The 19,872-nt window shown below is 39.8% G+C and overlaps 1 long non-coding RNA gene across 2 annotated transcripts in view; it reads right to left on the bottom strand.

The window, feature by feature from the left end:
* LOC132029435 (uncharacterized) overlaps positions 1 to 12,719 on the bottom strand; it is a 33,849-nt gene extending 21,130 nt beyond the window's left edge. Inside the window, exons 1-5 of one of the 2 annotated variants that reach the window (XR_009407804.1) lie at positions 12,286 to 12,718; positions 12,095 to 12,149; positions 11,819 to 11,926; positions 11,545 to 11,733; positions 10,401 to 10,713 (exon numbers count right to left, since the gene is read on the bottom strand). This is a non-coding gene — a long non-coding RNA (uncharacterized LOC132029435). Of the gene's footprint in view, positions 1 to 10,400; positions 10,714 to 11,544; positions 11,734 to 11,818; positions 11,927 to 12,094; positions 12,150 to 12,285 lie in introns of those variants that run through there. The other variant, XR_009407805.1, reaches the window with a different exon arrangement.
* Between the last annotated feature and the right edge of the window lie 7,153 nt (positions 12,720 to 19,872).

Below are 19,872 nucleotides of genomic sequence, written 5' to 3' on the forward strand. Positions count from 1 at the left end.
GATTCTACTCTTAGAAATCCGAGTTTGAATTTGGCCCTTTTTCATTCAACACAATTGAATTAAACATTCTACATTTTATCGGAAAAATAACTTAAACATCTATAACTTTCATAAATGGAACCGAACTACCCTAAGACCTTCACAAGCGGCTCCATAGAGCCTAAAATTCGTAATTTATGTACGTCACCTCAACTTGATCCGAGGTGGGCCCACATGTCCCGAGACCTAATTACATTGCTCTATTTGGCCTATTTAAAAGAATTAAAGGAAACTTTTGGTTATGGTTCCGAGATTGTTATGATTCGTATGCATTCTCGACATAAGAATTTTGATATAAGTGTTCGATACGAGTACTCGATTTGATCATTCCGATAAATACTCCGATATAAGTATTTTGATATGAATATTCCGATATAAATATTCGATATAAGTATTTCGAGTTAGGTATTCGGTATAAACATTCCAACATGATAACTCGACATGAGTATTCGATACAAGCGTCCGATGTAAGTATTCGATACGGGCATTTCGATATAAGTATTCGGTATAAGTATTCGGCTATGAGTACTGGATATGAGTCTTCTGATCCGAGTATTCTGATATGAGTGTGCTCTGTAAGCCCTAATGTTCTTCACGTACGATCTCGGATCGCTTAAAAAGTCCGAAGAGGTTTCTGTATTTCAAACGCTCATAACTTCCCGATATTAATTTGGAAGAACCCGAAATTCGTTTCTGAGCCTTCGAATGTCGGTAAGTGTACGTATTCATCGAGTCCGGATTTATGTGCATATGGTTTCTCACGACTGCCGCTCGCGCAAGGCTCAATGTATACGTTCACCGCGTCCGGGCCGGGATCCGTTATCGTGCGCATGCCTACGTGTTTGTCCACCGCGTCCGGGCCGGGTTACGTTATCGTGCGAGTTCCCCGCATGGTTCACCGCGTCCTCATAGGCGGGCGGGTTCGTTTATGCTTATGATATGATGATATGGGGACGGCGGCCAGGATGGCATATGTTACGTACGTTCACCGCGTCCCGTACTAGAGGGCCGGGTTACATACCGCGTCCCTCACCGGAGGGCGGGATCCGTTATTAGCATATGTATATGATAATATATGGTCCGTTATGCATAATTTGTGATCCGAAAGTATGCATTTTGATATTCGGATAAGATATGCATTTTACGTACTTCGATTCGATAATGACTCGTATGTCTTACTCCCGCACTTCGATTTTGATAAGGCTCGTCTATTATGCCTCCGTATTTTCGGTTCGACCACAATCTGTCCGGTATATCTCGTCCGATTACACGCCCCTACGTACGTCCGACTCGACTATGGGTCTGTTCGATATAGCTTTGTACGTCTGCGTCCGATATATGACCTCATCTGAGCATTCTGTACGTTCGGTATTCCGTCCGATATATGACCTCGTCTAAACATTCTGTACGTTCTGCCCTCCGTCTGACGTGTGACATCACCGGTGCGCTCTGTATTTTCTGCACCTCTTCGGACATGCGATCTGTAATTGTAAAATAAGCATTTTAGTACTGTTGACTCACTTACCTTCCGTACTCCTTCGATCTATGAGACAGTATGTCGATTTGTGTCTTAAAAATAAGCGTCTGGTATTTTGACTAATGTATTTATCTTTTAGTCCTGTTTGTTTCAGTTATGGTTCTGTTTTCTGTATTGCATGCCTTACATGCTCAGTACATTTTTCGTACTGACCCCCTGTCTTCGGGGGCTGCGTTTCATGCCACGCAGGTACTCCCAGATGAGCTGAAGTTATTATAGAAGGTGTTCCAGCAGAGATGGCAAGCTCCATTCTCCCGGAGGGCTGCCAAGTCAGAGTTTGTTTGTTATGATTTCTGGATGTATGTTAAAGACTTTGCAGATAGCGTCGTGGGTATTGGTTGTCGGTCTGTAAGTGGCTTCGTCAGCCGATATGTCGGTCCGTGTTATGTATTGAATTTTGTATGATTATAAATTTGTTCGATTTGAAGGCTACGAGAAAGAATATTTCCGAAAAATTTTGCTATGTATTTTATCTCATTTGGTTTGAAAAGTTTGGCGTGATTCTGTATGCAGTAAGAGTCTGAGGGTTCGCTCGGCCCTAAGTAAGGGTCGGGTGCCCATCACACCCTAATAAGATCAGGGTGTGACACTTATAAACCTCCACACTCTCCAACTTCCTATTACCCCAAAGAACTAATATTCCTCCCACATTCCCTGGGGATGAAATAAATTACATTTCACCTATCTCCTACCCCACACATTCCTTATAATATAATCCATCAAAGTCTTTATTTTTCTCTCTTGAATACATATTACATCCGTCCCCATTTCCCTACCCTACAAAAAAAAAAAAAGAAAAAAAAAAACTTAAGCAAGCTATGGACACGTTTCTAGTTCGTAGCTAAAATGCTTGTAGCTAATAATTTTTTTGTTAATCCATCACTAAGTAGGATTAGCGGCAGACTTTACTGTTTAGCTACAGAGTTTATCTATCGCTAATTCCTATTTTTTAATAATGCTAAAGCCTACTTAAATGAAGCTTTTGTTGGGTTCATTCATCCCTCTGGCGTTCCAACTAATGATTCTAAAATCCATCAAATTTCTTTCCGAATTTCCCCTTTACACCCACCAGCCCCCTTACGCTCTATACTTGCCTCCTTATTTCTCCAATCGTACCCCCATTTAGTCTCCATGGCTAACTTCTTAGTCTTTGCCACTTATTGTTTCTTCAACTCTACATCCCCTCTAACATCTTTATCAGTACTATTCAAGTGATCAGTTTCTCTCCCATCCATTCCTTCAGAAGACACCCCCAGAAACTTCTCGAAATTAATGTACTTCTTTTTGCCCATTTGGAAATATTTCTCTCCACTTCTATATAACACAAAGGAAGAGAATCATCAACTGAAAGAACATTGATAACCTGTTTACCCTGTCCAAGACATTAGAGTCGGGAATGGACTTTTCTGCCCCAAACAACCAGCTTAAGAAGATACTACAATAATTTTGAAGCTAGAAACTGAGAGTTTGTCCCTTCGTAGTTCGGAACAAGACTTCTCTATTAGCCCCATCGACAATAGGGTCTCACCTTCTAACTTGAATAAGTAGGTGCAAATGCCAAAAAGACATTCATAGTTAACAGGACTAAAACTCCCCTTGGTCGTAGAAATCAAATATGTGTTGCCTTACTACTGATTTCGAGCCCTATGTTACACCCCACACTTTCAGAGCATGATCATGCCACGTACTTCACCGTAGTAATGGAGTATCGGAGACGTCCTATGAAGTTTTGGAAGGTACAAGCCATGGGAAGTACGTAACAATGAAGTAAAGGATGAATTATTATCTCGTAAGTCGTAACCGGGAAGGACAATCTTGAAACACAAGAACATAACCATTATAAAGTATAATAAAGGATAAATATCATGTATGGGGAGTTTTGGAAGATTCCGGGACCAAGCAAATCAAAGAAAATAAGTTTGTCGAAAATTTGAAAAACGTTGGAAGAATTTTGGACAGAATTTTGGGTCAACTTTGGAGGGGTATATCTCCAGGTATATTGGGAGTTTTAAGGTGTTTCGAAAGCCTAAATTGAATTTCGTCGAGTCTAGTTTCCAACGCAACAAACCTATCATCGATACGACATCGGAGTACAGAATTATGGACATTACAAGTTAGGCGGGCAGAGCAGGGCGTGCTGCTACAGTGCCACCGACTTTGGCACACTATGTAAGGGTTAAAACCCCTCTTTTTTTTGTCATAATAATTCCCCAAAAAATTCAGAAACATATGAGAGCTTACATATAACATAAAAGTGAGGATTTTGAGAGATTTCAAGTTACGAAGTATTAATCGAGGTCCGGACAACGTATAGTCGCGCTTATAGTTTCGTTTTGCATTGAAATTGGCTTGGAATCAAAGTAAATATTGAAGATATTCCTATTCTAGCAAAGATAAGGTATGAATTTCTCTTTATTAATATTGATTTAAGGATATTTACGAGAATAAAAGCTATGGATTGTGGTGTTGGTATTGTTGCCTTGTGGATTGAAGTTGAAGAAAGTTTTGGATGTAATTATACATATTTATCTTGTAGAATCTTGATGATATTGTTGTTGATGTTTTTGGTATTGTTTGGGAGTTGTTTTGGTATTTGGAGGAGGTAAAGAATATAGGGGAAACGAACGCCCAAATTTTCGTAACCCAAATTAGTCTTCAATAATTAGTGCTTATAAGTTGATGGAAATAAAATGAAAGTATGATTAAAGATGTATTTCTCGATATATAGGTTTGGGTGAAGGGCAGAGAGATGTAAGTAATGGATCCTTTGAGTGGTGGCTTGACGGATAAGGTATGTAAGGTATAGGTAAAGTTCTCTCTTTCCTTGGCACGAATCCAACTAGAGTATGAATATGAGCATTCCATAATAAAATCACTCCATTCTTGTGTCATGTAGCTCAACTCTTAATGTGTTAGTTATTTGATTGATTCTTGGTATATTATTATGTTCATCATTGTTAAGTTATTTCTTTGGATTCGACATGAATTCCATAATATAAATCGGAGGTTACCGACCTTACGTCACTCCGATAAAGTTGTAGCTTCCATATGAGCTCCCATGCATGCTATTTACATTATGTACATATTATATTTATGGATCGGGCCATACGTTCCTCAGCACTAACATATTATATTTATGGATCCGGCCGTACGTTCCTCGGCACTAACATATTATATTATGGATCGGGCCGTACGTTCCTCGGCACTAACATATTATATTTATGGATCGAGCCGTACGTTCCTCGGCACTAACATATTATATTTATGGATCGGGTCGTACATTCTTTGTCAATAACATATATGGATCAAAGATCTACGTTCCGCAAAGACTAATACTTATATGATATACATATACACATATGTGCTTACTTATATATGATTTTTAAGATTCATGCATGGCATATTGTATGTTCTCAGCTGCCAAGTTACCTTTACTCTATCTATTTTTCCGTCCCACTTATGTTATTGCTTCCAGTCTTACATAAAAAGACTTTTAGTGAAGACAAAGAAACGTCCCAGATAATGCGCCTAGAATTTGCAAGTTGAGTAAAGGGAGATTATAAGACGATTTACATACTCATAAATACACTCTTAGAGGCTCGTAGACATAGTGGGGTATGTAAGCATAGTATATGGTCATGTTGGCATTGTTTTGGTCGGTGATACTTTATTGTTAGCCTTGTCAGCTTTATGATATACCTTATATTGTGGCGACCTTGTCGGTCCGCATAGAGACATCTAAGTGCGAATGATCGGATATTTCTTGTTGGGACTTTTTGAGAAAAAGTTGTTCTTTGAGTTATGGTTTATAATGTTCAAAGTAACGGATAAGTCAGGTGGTTCCCGGCCTACGGGTCGGAGCCCGTCATACTCCTTGTAGGGGTGTGCCAACCTATTATCTTAATTTCCATCAGGAGTGGTCTTTGTATGTTATACCCCATACTTTGCACTTTGAAATATTTTGAGTTGGTTGCGACAAGTTATGGACAAGACTTTTAATTTCCGGTTTTGTTGATTTTATTTTAATGCGCAAGTTGCATGTTCATCTTTTAGTGGTATGGAGTATTAAGGGCAAAATTGGAATAAGGAAAATTAGAGAATAAAAGTTGGAAGATTATTTCATAAAGTAGCCAAAAATGGCCAAGTGGCCGTGGCCCCACCTAAAGTTGGCCAATAATTTTAAGCCATGGAATGGCACATGTGTTCATCTTATATTTTTCATTAAGTATGCACATGGACAAAGATGACAAGGCAAGACAAGTAATTCATAAAAATTTTGAGACTTGAGAAATTTCTAGAAAATTGGAAAAAAGAAAAACAAAAAAAAAAGGGGGGGGGGAAAGAGAGGCATGACTTGTCATAGGCCATATATATATATATATATATATATATATATATGGATGACCAAACAAGGCAATTCATCATTTTTCATCCTAGAAAATTCAAGAAATTTTGAGAGAGAAAAAAAGAGAGATCGACTAATAGCTATGGCCGAATAAGCTCCTATGGAGTGATCATGAAAATTTTTTTTCTTCAAGCTTTCATATCAATTGGAAGGTCCTCGTCAACGTGGAGTAGTTGTTGGAACAAGAGAACCGCTTGTTGTCGTAAATTGCCAATTCTAGCCGAGGAAGGAATTAAGTGGAAGGTAAGATTTAATCATCTTTACATGTTTAATAGGTGTTTGTGCATGTTGTAGTAAGTGGAAATGGATGAAATTCATGGAAATATGGAAGTTGGTATGTGGCCGCGGTATGTGTGTATGTGATATTACCGCTGGGTTCCTGGCCGCAGTATGTGTGTATGTGATATTACCGCTGGGTTCCTGGCCGCGGTATGTGTGTATGTGATATTACCGCTGGGTTCCTGTGCCGTGTGTATTACCGCTGGTGTGTATGTGATATTAGGTATGTGTGTATGTGATATTACCGCTGGGTTCCTGGCCGCGGTATGTGTGTATGTGATAATATGATGAGATGATCTTATTTGCCGAGTCCCTCACTAGAGGGCCGGGACACGATATGTGTGCATATGATATGTGATTTTGACAATCTGGATTGTGATCAGTTGGTATTAGAACCAGTGGTGAGGCAAATTCCACACTGGTTTATGTGAATCTCACATCGGTTAATGGCATCTCATATGATCGATCATGATGTTATGATGCGCTACGGTATGTATATGATGATCATTTACTTGTGTCACTCAGTCCCATTGTGGGCGGGATATGATTCATGACATTGATATGCGAAATTTGGGGTTCGGGAGTAAACATATTGGCATTCTTATTATTATATTTGTCTTCGGTACCCCGTATGTACGATTTGCATTTCAGATACAATCACCTTGGTATTCTAGCTATTGTGCGCTTTCTGTATTCCTGGCTTCGGTTATGACTTCGTTTTCTGTACTTTCTGCTTTGCATACTCAGTACATATTCCGTACTAACCCCCTTTCTTCGGGGAAATTTTCGCGTTTCATGCCGCGGCAGTACGCTGTAGATGAGTAAGTGATGCTAGCGAGAAGATGTTCCAGCTGGATTGGCGAGCTCCATTTCCTCCGGAGCGCTGCCGAGTCAGAGCGCTTTTGTATGGTATCTGGGATTATGGTAGAGACTTTGCAGACAGTGTCGTGTGTATGATATGTCAGTTTTGTAAGCGGCTATGTAAGCCGATGTATTGTTGTGCATTATGTTACGAACTTCATATGTTTACAGATTCCATACGATGCTAGTTTTGTTTGATTTGACAAAAATGAAAGGCATGTTTGTTTTCGGAAAAGAAAAAAAAAATTTCATTATGTACTTATGTCTTGTTTTGCGGGCCCAGTATGATCATGAGTATGACGAGGGTCAGCGGGTTCGCTCGGCCCTAAGTAAGGGTCGGGTGCCCATCATGCCCTATCGGAAATTAAAGTGTGACATTGTAGCATCAACTTTCTGGTATGTGAGGTCACCAGACATGGCAGCTTTAGGTTGCACCCTTTCTCTCTCCATCTGCACTTCATTATTTTTTCGCATTATGCACATCGAGAGGTGCGGATTCTTTTGTGCGGTAAAAAGATTATCTGAAGCCTTATGCTTTGGGTTCTTTGTCGGGAGAAATCCTTGTCATATTCTCCAAGTGTGTGATGTTTTATGCTGTTTTTATATCGACCGGATTGGTTCTCGTTAGAACATTGAACCGGTCCAAATTTATAAGTGAGCTGGGCTAAATGCTTTCTCCAATTTTGTTCACTAATCCAGGGGAATTTAAAACTTCTCTCTCTCTCTCTCTCTCTCTCTCTCTCTCTATTTCTCTCTTACTCTCTCAATTTCTCAAAACACACATCGATTTTCTTTCCTTTATTCACTATCGATCTGATAGCCATAGTTTCCGATGGATGAATCCTGAGATATCTAGTGTGCAAGATTTTCCACCCCTCTTTCTCGCTTTCTCGTTTTGCTATCCTCTTTTCCCTCTTATCAAAATTTTAGGGCTATTTTGTGGTGTTCACCCAACCCCATATTTTTTTAGACCCCCCCCCCCTCATCCCCCTCTCTCCCACCATTTACACCAATATTCTCCCCCTTTCCACACCAGAATTCTAACCTTTGATACATCGCTTTAACTGCAGTCTGCTCCAAAAAGCCCCCCTCCTTCCCAACATTCCCAATATTTCTGAAAATCTCGTTACACTAAAGATGTAATTACAAGCCTGTTACAATCACCACCCTAGAACTATCTCTTTTTCTTTGTAAATCCAGAGCTATAACCTCAGACCATTTATGGAGTCTAAGAAAATTGTCATCCATCCATCTTCACCCTTTCCAAGGACATGACCAGCCTCAAACTCTTTGGGAAATCTGAATAGAAATGTTGGCTCTCCCAGGGAAGTCACTTTGATCCATGCCTTTATTACCCATATTTTTGTTGTCTAAGAAGATATTGGATCCTGCAGTGTAACCCTTTTCTCAAACCTTCTCGCTAAGCATGTCACAAGGAAAGCTTTCCTCTCCTAGACTAAGCCACTGGCAACATAAATCTTGGTTCTTGATCTCCCTTCAGTCTTCTACAACCCCGTCTAGTGATAGTGATGAAGTAGAAAGGATCTCCTACATGGTTGAGAATTGCCTTGTTTAACTAATTTTACTTGCAATTTTATAGCACGCTCAGTGGGGTGCTCAAGTACGAATCCTTAAAGCTTTACTTCTGCTAAACACAATTTTGCTTAGCGTACGAACTTATCTTCCAAGTAATGGAATGCTGATCCTTAATAAGAAATGTAAGTTCGAGTTAGCGTCACATAAAAGTGATTTGGTTGAAATTTGCTGCCTCAACTCCACTTGGTAATGCTAGCATGTTACGCCCTTCTAATGAAGGGGTTTTTACTCCACCTCAAGAAATTTTGACCACAATTATCAATTATGTATCAAATCAACACGATGATACACCAAATAACTTAGCACATTAAAATGTCGTTAACTGATCAAGCCAACGATGCTTAGCTAGCCTTTTCGGATGATACCATAGTGGGACTGAGACATGGCCCGAACTTTCACGAGGGCAGTAATGGCAATATTGGAAAATAGGAGAATTCTCTATCCACCTGAAATATCTCATGAGTGAAACCCATGGTGTAGAACAAGCTTTGTGTTGCTAGAGAGTAGGAACATCGAATTGCTAGGAAGCAGAAGGAATATTCGATCACTAGTGGCTGCCAAAGGACCATCAAAGCCCACCTATCATGGTGGCTCCACCTTACAATGTTGAAGCATATCACACTACGAACTAGGTTCCACCCATCCTGAGGACTTTGAACGACAAATCCATCATGGATGGCTCAAGCTAACTATTTCTTTTAGCATAATTACCTACCAAAACAATCTAATCTTTAATATTGGCAAGTCAACTTGGTGAGGAAGCCCATAGGTTAACCTACATGTTATGGCCACAAGTCAACTTGGCGAGGATGCTCATATGTTAACCTACAAATTATGTCACTCTTCCAACTCCTCCCATCTTTAACACATAAAGTAGAAGTATTGTTTATCCATAAGCTTCACAACAATAACAGCTTCTTAGGGTTTGCCTGAAAGGACACAACTAGTGATACAACAACCATAACATAATCTTCCCTCTTCATGCATGAAATTCGTTGGGATATAATATGAACTCACATATGAGGTATAATTTCTGCTCTGTTTGGTCTATTTTCTGGAGTTTGGTACAACATATAAAGGTAGAATTTTTGCTACCACTTTTTAATGTATTTCTGGTGTTTGGTGAAATTTTTGGTGTTACAGTTTTATTTTCATGAGAGCTTCTGGTAAAAAAAAATAGCAGTTCCCATGTAATCTAACAATCAGAGTTTGTTAAAATATTTGACAGATACCAAAAGTTCTAACTTTTGCCAAACCTAGAGGAATAAAATTGCTTAGGGTATATTTACGGGACCACTTTGAAGATACCCCCAAACATAAGAGATTGTTTTCTCCTTTCTTTAGGAAGTCCGAGAAACATAGAGGAGAAGCAGAATCCTCCTCTCCAATGCTAAGTGTCTTATCCTATGTTGCTCGGACTCTTCAAAAATATCGACGGGTATGTGTGGGATTTTCCAAAAGTAGTGCATTTTTGGAGAATCCGACACGGGTGCGGCAACATTTTTGGAGAGTCCGACTAACATAGGTCTTATCACAAATTTGCTAATTGTATGCAACTTAAGATTTGGTTACTTCTAGATCCAATCCAACTAATTTCAACTGCAACATATTTGAACTAATGATCTCCATGTTTATCTCAACCATTCAACCATCCGATGAGGAGACGACTAGCTTTCACCAATATATAAACCTTAGTTTCGTTTTCCTCATTCATGATAATCACCAACTCTTTGCCCCCAATGATCTGTTACTGTCAGATACTTCTAATTTTAGTTTTTTCTTATAGAATTTTACTCTCTAGGAAAATATTTTAATCACACTTAACAGAGCTGGAAGAAGTTCGAAGCTTACAATTTTATCCGAGGACAACGAATTTTCTTCACATTTCTGTTCGGATAGTAGCAAGTCATTTCTGGAGTCGAGATGATCAACCAACCTTGTAGGACTAAAACCTGACAACCTTGGTCTAGTGGAACTTGTAGGCTCTCCACTTCTTCTGTCGATGCAATTCAAAGATATTGAAGGACGATGAGGATGAACTTCACATCCTAAATTCTCATAGCAATCCAGGAACTCACAAACAGTGCTCATTCTATCAGAACCTGAAAATGGATGATTAGCTTTTGCCACATAATGCGCATCCGGTGTCTTGTTCGTTGATGTACTAAGCCTTGGAAACGGCGACCTGTTTCCATTAACATGGAAAATGTCATGTACTAAATGTGGTTATCTTCTTGAAAAGTACATCCAACTATGGACACCCTTTGGTTATGATGATTAAGGATGTAAACTTGTCAAGACTAGCAATCCTAGATACATGAAATATGGGAAGATTGGAGTGTAGTTAAGTCTTTGAGTTCCTTGTAGGCACTTAGAGCTCTCTATTACATTTAACCTGGATTTTCATGACTTCTTGCGACAAAAATTTTAAAAAGATCTAGTCGTCAAATTACATAATTGACTCTAACAGGTTCTCTTTTCTAACAAAAATTATAGTTTTAAGGTCATTCAATCAATATTATAGTGGATGAAATGTTACAGCCTTAATTTCTCGATTCTCATGTTATTAAAATTCATATTCACTCAGCTATTAAATCAACACTAGATCTGTTGCACAATGACAAGAAGCATAGCTTAAGCAAAATAATATGCGAAAAAGCAAAATACAAATGCTCACTCACTACGTGTATCACTAGCCCCAAACTACAAGTTAAAACCTATAAAGTTAATCAAGAAGTGACATATAAATGTGAATCTGAAAAACCCGTGCATATAAATATGTGTAGATGTCACTATGACTAAGCTCATGTTTATAATTTACACTTACATTAAATTAGCTGCATCAAAGTTGGAATTGCGTTGTGGAATTTGTATGCTAGGAATTGAGGATCTCCGTATCAATGGGTGAGAAGCCATTCTTACAGAATTGATTTTCCCTTTGGAAACTATGTAAATATTGCAAAAGCTTGGTGCCCTTTTCAGTACATTATTTGCAACATCACTTTTAGTGAAAAGTCTGTCATTATAGTGAGACTCAATTCAATCGCAGCTAAATTTTAGTAATTCTAACATACTTTTGCATAGATTTAAAAAAATAGTACCTTGAAATCCCATTTTTTGATGGACAACCAAGTATCAAATTTTGAACTCTATATAGTGAAACATGGGTCAATGAGAGACTTTGCAATGTTACCTTCAACTACGATTAGCTCATAAGCTACCTGAAAATTTGTGTTAAAGAATGTCATAATTTTTTATTTCATATTTGAAAATCTTATTGTCGTTGGATATATAATAACATTAAGGAAGTCAGGACCAGGAAATAAATTGATTTTCTCACTTCTTTGAAAGAACAAAAGACGCGAAAAGGAAGAAACAGATCTGTACATTGGTTGTTTGAATCTTGTCCGATTGATAGATCATTGCCTCCTACTGCAAAATAAAAGAAAAACCAAAAACATGAAGGAAAAACAAGAACACAAATAAATAACATTATTACAAAAGCAACGTAACTGTCAAGAAATGGTGATAATCGATAAAGCTAAATAAGCGAGGTTTAATATTTTACCTATACCATTGTGACATGATGTTGGGGATTGTGGTGCTGATGTAGTTTGAGGAACATGGATTAACGTGACCTTTTGGCCCTTTTCAAGTACATTTTCAATAGCCCATTAAGTGCATATTGGCTTCCTTTATTTTTATCAATGGCCACAGCTACCAATCTTTGTTCATGCAATCCTCGTGGGCTCCCCATATTCATAAAGAGATAATATTTGGGTGGAAATGATCAACAATTGCAACATCTAAGTAACTGGTTAATAAAATTCAAGATTTCAAGAGGGGAATAATGTTCCCACATCAATTTGGAAGAGGAAACTAGCCCTAGTTGTCGTCGTTTATTTCCCTTTCTGTGTCTGGTCAAAAACAACATCGAAAAGATCAGGAAATGCATAATGGCCATCAAGAATTCACTGAACCTTTGCCTGATTAGAAGGATGACCATTCTTGAATGGTTTGAAATGTTGACGAGAAAGAACCAAAAGACGACAATGAAAGATAATCAAGTTTTTAGCCAAAATTATCCTTTATTTTTTGGGTTAAACTTTTGTCCTTCAAATATAACTTGAAACATTTTAATCTCTTATGTTTGCTAAAGTGGGGCACATTTTATCTTACTTACAGAAATTGACTAAAAACTATCGCTGTCACGACCCAACCCGTCATGACTGGAACCCACACTAACTCCTAGTGGGTGAACCAACAGGTAAGTCATCTATTCATTCAAGTCCATTTTTATATTGCCCAATTCAATCAGTTATTAACCATTCAAGCACAAGAAAATTAAAATAAGTCATGCCATAAAGCAATGAAGTAAATGACGAAGTCCTAACTATTACAAATTCCAAAATCCGAAAGTCAGCGTACAAGGACTCTAATCTATAACATGCCTAAGGAATGAAATTTGTCTAACAAATAACCACAATGTCTGGAGTAGAAATAGACATCATAAAGAAGATCTTCGGGCGACCTAGCATGGATAGAAGCTCACCCTAAAATCTGTCAGCGACGGCCTCACGCTAGATATGAGGACGGATGGCAGTCTCTGGATCACAATTTGCACTCAAAAGAATGTAGCAAGGTAGTATCAGTACAGACACTATGTACAGGTAGATATCAGAGGCCTACTAAGATTAGTATCATGCATATATCATTAAGGCAATAAAATAGACAAGTCAGCCAACAACTCGAAATTAATAATCCAACAATAAGTCAATCAAGGATGTTACAATCAAGTCACAAAAGATATCAAGAATCGATCAGCACAAACAACAAATGGGAGCAAATCTACCAACAATACCCATATACTCGCTATACACACATGCTAACTGATGTCATTGCTCAGTAGTCATGACCTGCAGGGGACCCATGGTGTCCATGTACCACTCGTTCCGGATACTCATTGGACCCGAGCATAAAACCTCTGCTCCGAAAAGAACCTCGAACGCGGTCCACATCAAGTACCACTCATTTTCAGAACGAACCTCGGACCACGAGCAGATAATCTAGGTCACATACTCATTCGGTCAACTGTGCCTTTTCATACATCTATAAATAATAGTATTTCTTGCCATCTTATTATCAATGCTCAAATCATCATTTTGTATCACAACTACACCGAGAAGATCATATTAACTTCTCATCACAACAACATCAAACTGTAGAATCAACACCATAAGTAGTGGCATGAAGCCCACACGGTCACTCAATCAATAACACAAAGGAGTTCAATCACATACACACATCATGTATGAAGACTAGACATGATTTCTCCTATCGAATTTACAACACATACAATCAACAAATCAAGTCTAACTCAAGTAGACCGTAACCTACCTCAAACGTAGAGCTGGAACAATTCAAATCACTCCGCTACAGCTATTCCGTTCCTTAAAGCCTCGGAACGCTCAAAGTCTAGAAATTAGAATGATCAATGAGTCTCACTTACTCTAGTCACAAAATCAATTCAAGAATACCCTTCCCTTTAACCCCATTCCAATGGGTGAATGAAATCTAGGTGTAAAACAACCTAACAATGGCCTTAGAAACCACCAACCATCAATTTATAATAATAATCAATCAATCACATCAATTACAAGCAGTTTCCATGGTCAAGCTACAATTTTTATGAAACCCTAAGTCTCAATTCACTTAGTTCACGACTTTAATGGTTCAATTCTTGATTAAGAGGAGTTAACCCAAGCCATTAGATGATAAATAAATGATAATAATCATAACTTATCAATTCTAGAAGGTTTATTAGGTTCTAGGGTTTCTATTGCTGATTCATCATTGAAGACCCATAATAAGGATGATAATCATGAAGAAGATGACGTAATGATTGAAAGGGATGGGTGGGACTTACCTCTCAAGAATATTCTTGCCCTAGCTTGGAATTTTGTCCTAGGTGCATGTGGGGAACTGTGCTGGAGTTTTGTGAATAAAGAATTCGAAACAAAGTGTTTAAAAACGGGGTTACTATTTTAACGTTCGACCGCTACAACGGTCGTGTCCTTCTTCCGGCGGTCTCGCTATAACGACCAAGCTGCCCGGCTATAGCGAACCACAAAAGCGCGACCTATGGCGGGCCATGTTCTGCTATAGCGACATCGCCATAGCGGTACATTTCCTGCCACAACAAACACACGAATAACAACAGACCGGCGGCGGTGGACTCGCATTACGGTGGTACCGGCTATGACGGTACACCTTCGCCACAGTGGTACTATTGAGGCAGTAGCTCGCAATTTTTCACCATTTTTCAACTCTACCACCTGACATTTCATTCGAGGCCTCACAAACATAAACAAACATGCATATAGACATAAAACACCATATGAATCCACCCGTGGCCTCGAAATTCCCAACAGAGCTCTAATTCTCTACGTCTATCCCCCGTTGGACTCAACAAAATCGAGTTTCTATTAGCTCATTATACCCTTGGGGAGGTTCTATTTGGTGGGGTGATCCTACATTTCCCATAACGACCGGAAGGGTCGTTACAATCGCGATTATCACACGCTACTCGCATGTCAACCTTAAAAGCTACACTCATTCACACTTCCCCAAATTCCACAATGGCCCTGAATTCTAGAAAAAAACTTCCATCCTAAAGGAAAAAAAAAACTCAACTGAAATGAATCGAAGGAAGACTATGATGGGTTCGGTTTGATTGAATGTGATGTGTACGGATAAAGCTGAGGCACACATGAAATTTCGATGTCACCATGGTGTGATACTGCCAGTGAAGGTATCTTGGACAAACCGAAAACCAAGAAGAACATATTGGGCTTTTGCCTATCTGGTCAATATTTGTTGCTCAGTTTTTTCATTCGATTTATTTTCTCTTTATTTCTATTACATTATGAATGTTAGATTTCAACTCTTATGAACACTAAGAGCGACACCTCTTTTGTTACATAAGACATTCTAAGTGAGATGAGTGTTTTTCAACTCTAGTGATCATGTTGAAAATCCAGATATGAGCAAAAGGTTATCCTTGTGTAAGCTGTTGAGTTCTTTTAGCGTATCTGTTTATGAAGAATAATTTTGTCATCAACCTTTCTGGACATTCTACTTGTTTCTTCCTATATTTTAACACATGTTCATTAATAATTGCACGAGAAATCTTGTAAATTTTGGCTAAGAGGAAGAGTTGTCAGTTGTCACTATGCATTGCTCGATCAGGTTTCAAACATGAAGGCTAAAATGGAGAAGACACAAGACAAAGAAAGAATAAAGATCAAGTTGAATAACCTCAAGACTGGGAAATAGATAACTTGTTTATTATTATACAAACTTGGGTTATAGCTTTTATTTGTTACAAGTAAGTTGGTGTAACGACCCTTCCGGCCGTTATGGGAAATTAGGACTCTGTTGGGAATTTCGAGGTCGCGGGTGGATTCGTAGGGCGTCTTTTTTTATGTGTGCATGTTTTGTGTTGGGTTTTTGAGGCCTTGGATGAAATGTGGGTGATAGGGGGGAAAAATTGGACAAAATCGAGCTCACTGCCTAAAATGAGTCGCTGTGGCGGTAGGAGTACCACTGCCAGCGGCCATCCATTTGACTTGGTGGCCACTGTAGTGGGCAATGTACCGCTATGGCAGTACGCTATAGCGATAGATGGACCGCCATAGCGGTCACAGCGATTTTGTGGTGGGCCGCTATAGCGGTCAAGTTATAGCGGTCACTTGACCCCTATAGCGGTACCGTTGCAGCGGCATGATGATCGCTGTAGCGGTCGACGTAAAACAGTAGCCCGAATTTTATATACTCAGTTTTATTTTCTTTTTTAACAAAACCTCAACACGCTTCCCAACAAGCACCTAGAGAGAATTTTCAAGCTAGGGCAAGATAACCTTGAGAGGTAATTTCCATTGCTTTTCATTCTATCATTCCCTTCCCCTTCATTATTGTAATCATCTTCATGGGTCTGTAATGGTGAAAGTGAAGTAGAAACCCTAGAATGTCAATAAACCTTCTAAACTTGATGGGTTGGGGGTTATTATCGCTTATTTATCATTTAAATGGATTGATTAGTTGCTAATTGTCATAGATTGAACATTTAGAATCATAAACTAAGTGAATTGAGACCTAGGGTTCTATAAAAATTATGTCTTTGCCATAGAAAACTGTTTGTAATGGGAATATTTGATAGAATGTTGTATAAATTGATGGTAAATGAATACTAGGGGCCTTGATAGATTATTTATCACCTAGAAAATCATCCACCCTTAGAATGGGGGGAAGGGAAGGGTATTCTTGCTTTGGTGTTTGTGAATTGAGCAATGTGACTCATTGAGCCTTCTATTTTTGGACCGTGAACTTATTGAGCCTTTGAGGAAAGAAATGGCGGTAGCAGAGTAACCTGCGTGTTCCAGCTCTACTTTGAGGTAGGTTACGGTTTACTCAAGTCAGATATTGGTTAGTTGATTGTATGTTTTATGATCTACTTAGGAGAAAGCATATCCCGTTTTCATGCATGGTATTGTGTGGCCAAATTTCTACGTGAATGTGATTGAGTGATTGTGTAGGCTCCATGCTATTATTCTTGTGTGATTGAATCTACAGTGGATGTGTTGTGATGAGAAGCTAATATAATCTTCTTAAGGGTATTGTGACATGAAATGATGAGTTGATTGTTGATATCGGAAAGGTAAGAAACACTGTTCTGTAAGAGGTATAGAAAAGCACTCATGTGACCTAGATTATGGGCTCGTGGTCCGAGGATCGTTCCGAAAATGAGAGGTACTTTGATATGTCCCGTGATCGAGGTTCGTTCCGGAGCAGAGGTTTGTGCTCGGGTCCGAGGAGTATTTCGGAACGAGTGGTACATAGACACCATGAGTCCCCTGTAGGTCATGACTACTGAGCTAAGACATCAGCTAGTATGTATGTACAGCGAGTGAGGTTATTGTGGTAAATTTATTTCCGTTGTGGCTTACGTGATTGTGATTGCTTGACATTCTTAGTGATTTGATTGTGATTGTCCTTGGTTGACTTACTGTGATTTATTGATATTCAGTTCTGTTGACTGGCTTGTTTTATTCTATTGATTTTACGAAATATGCATGATATTAATCTTAGTCGTCCTATGATATCTACTGGTACATAATGTTTGTACTGATGCTACCTTCTTTGCATTCTTTGAGTGCAGATTGTGGTATAGAGACCGTTACTCGTCCTCACATCTAGCGCAGAGGATAATTGTTGATAGATATTAGGGTGAGCTTCTTCCCATGCCAGGACGCCCAAAGATCTTCTTGCTATGATGTCTTTTCATACTCTGGACATTATGGATTACTTATTTGTTTCACTTCAGATTCTTAGACATGTTTTTAGCTTAAAGTCCTGTACGATGACTTTCGAATTTTGGGGATTGTAATAGTTAGAACTTCCGCACTTATTTCAGTATTTATGGCATGACTTATTTTATTCTTTTGATGTTTGAATGAGTAATACTGTTTAGCTTGGTTAATATAAAACCGAATTGAATGGATAGGTGTCTTGTATGTTGGTTCGCCCACTAGCATTTAGATGGGTGCCAATCATGGCGGGTTGGGTCGTGATGGAGTTGGCTTTAGAGCTTTAGGTTCGTCGATTTTATTGTACAAGAACATGTCTAGTAGAGTCTTATAGATCGGCACGGAGACGTCTGTACATATCTTCGAGAGGCTGCCGGTCACCAGGAAAACTCCCTCTTTTTTTTTTCGTGCTACTTGATTCCAATTGGTATCTACTAATTCAAATTGGTATCTGACTATCCTTCATTCTCTCACAGATGGCGAGAACATGCGCGGCAGTAGCTAGAGGTAGAGGTGGAGGCAGAGGAGCAGGTAGAGGGGTGGCCCCAGCTGGGGGCGGCGTCCCATGGTTGACCCCGTTCCTCTAGTGGTTCCTAATAAGGCGGCGAGGAGATGCGCCGCGGCCGGCCCGGCGGCGGCGGTGCCGGTTCCGGCGGGAGAGCTACAACTACTCGGGGTATACCGAGATGCTATGGCACGAGGTCTTTGCATTGGTTGCATGAGTTAGCACGGGCGGGAGCTATGCCCGGCGGATCTAGCGAGGTAGGGGCACGGGGAATAGCGACCCCGGGTCGGACGGGCACGAGCTCGGGGTTTCGGCGTACGCGGCGATGGCACCTCGCTTGGATGAGTTTCGAGTTTTGAGGCCTTCCCGAGGCCAGTTGCAGGGCCAGTGATGATTGGAAAAGAACATGATCTATTTGGAGGTTCACTAAAATGAAGCCTCTTGTGTTTTATGGTACTGAGTCGGAGGACGCATATGAGTTCATCATTGACTGTCACGAGAGGCTCCATATGATGGGGGTCGTGGATAAGTACGGGGTAGAGTTTGTGACCCTTCAGTTTTTGGGTGATGCCAAGCTTTCATGGAGGGCTTATGTGGAGTGTAGGCCAACTGGGTCTCCTCCGTTGACTTGGGTTCAGTTTTACTCTGTATTTCTGGACAAGTACATTTCTCGTACTTTGAGGGATCGAAGGAAGGATGAGTTCGCTACTATTGATCAGGGGAACTAGTCAGTTGCTGTGTATGAGTCCCGTTTCCACTCCCTTTCCTGTTATGCTCTTCAGTTACTGCCCACTGAAGGGGAGAGGATACGGCGGTTTGTGAAGGGGTTGAATACCGGACTGCAGTTATCGGCTCTTCAGCTTGTAGCCCTTTGGGGCTTCATTTCAGGAGTTAGTGGAGCATGTCCATATCGTTGAGGGGATTAGGCATGAGAGTTATACAAGGCAGGTTGAGAAGAAGGCCCGTAAGGGTGGGATGTTCAGTAACTCCTTCTCGAGGGGTCAGAGTTCGCAGGTACATTCAGGGTGTCCGGTTCAGTTCAGGATGCAGGTGTCAGTTGGGGGCCCATCAGGGGAAATTATCAGGCTTCCGATCAGCATGGAGGCTACACCGCTTTATCAGTTTCTGTTCAGCGGCCTACGCTGGACTGTGCTTGATTCGAGTGTGGTGCCATTGGGCATATCAATAGGTATTGCCCTAGACATAAACAGAGTGGGCAGGGTACTCAGTATCAGGCTCCCCGAGCTCCGTTTGCACCAAATCGTGGAGGTAAGGATTGCGCACC

Source organism: Lycium ferocissimum, chromosome 9, assembly GCF_029784015.1.
Source record: "Lycium ferocissimum isolate CSIRO_LF1 chromosome 9, AGI_CSIRO_Lferr_CH_V1, whole genome shotgun sequence".
NCBI lineage: Eukaryota > Viridiplantae > Streptophyta > Magnoliopsida > Solanales > Solanaceae > Lycium > Lycium ferocissimum.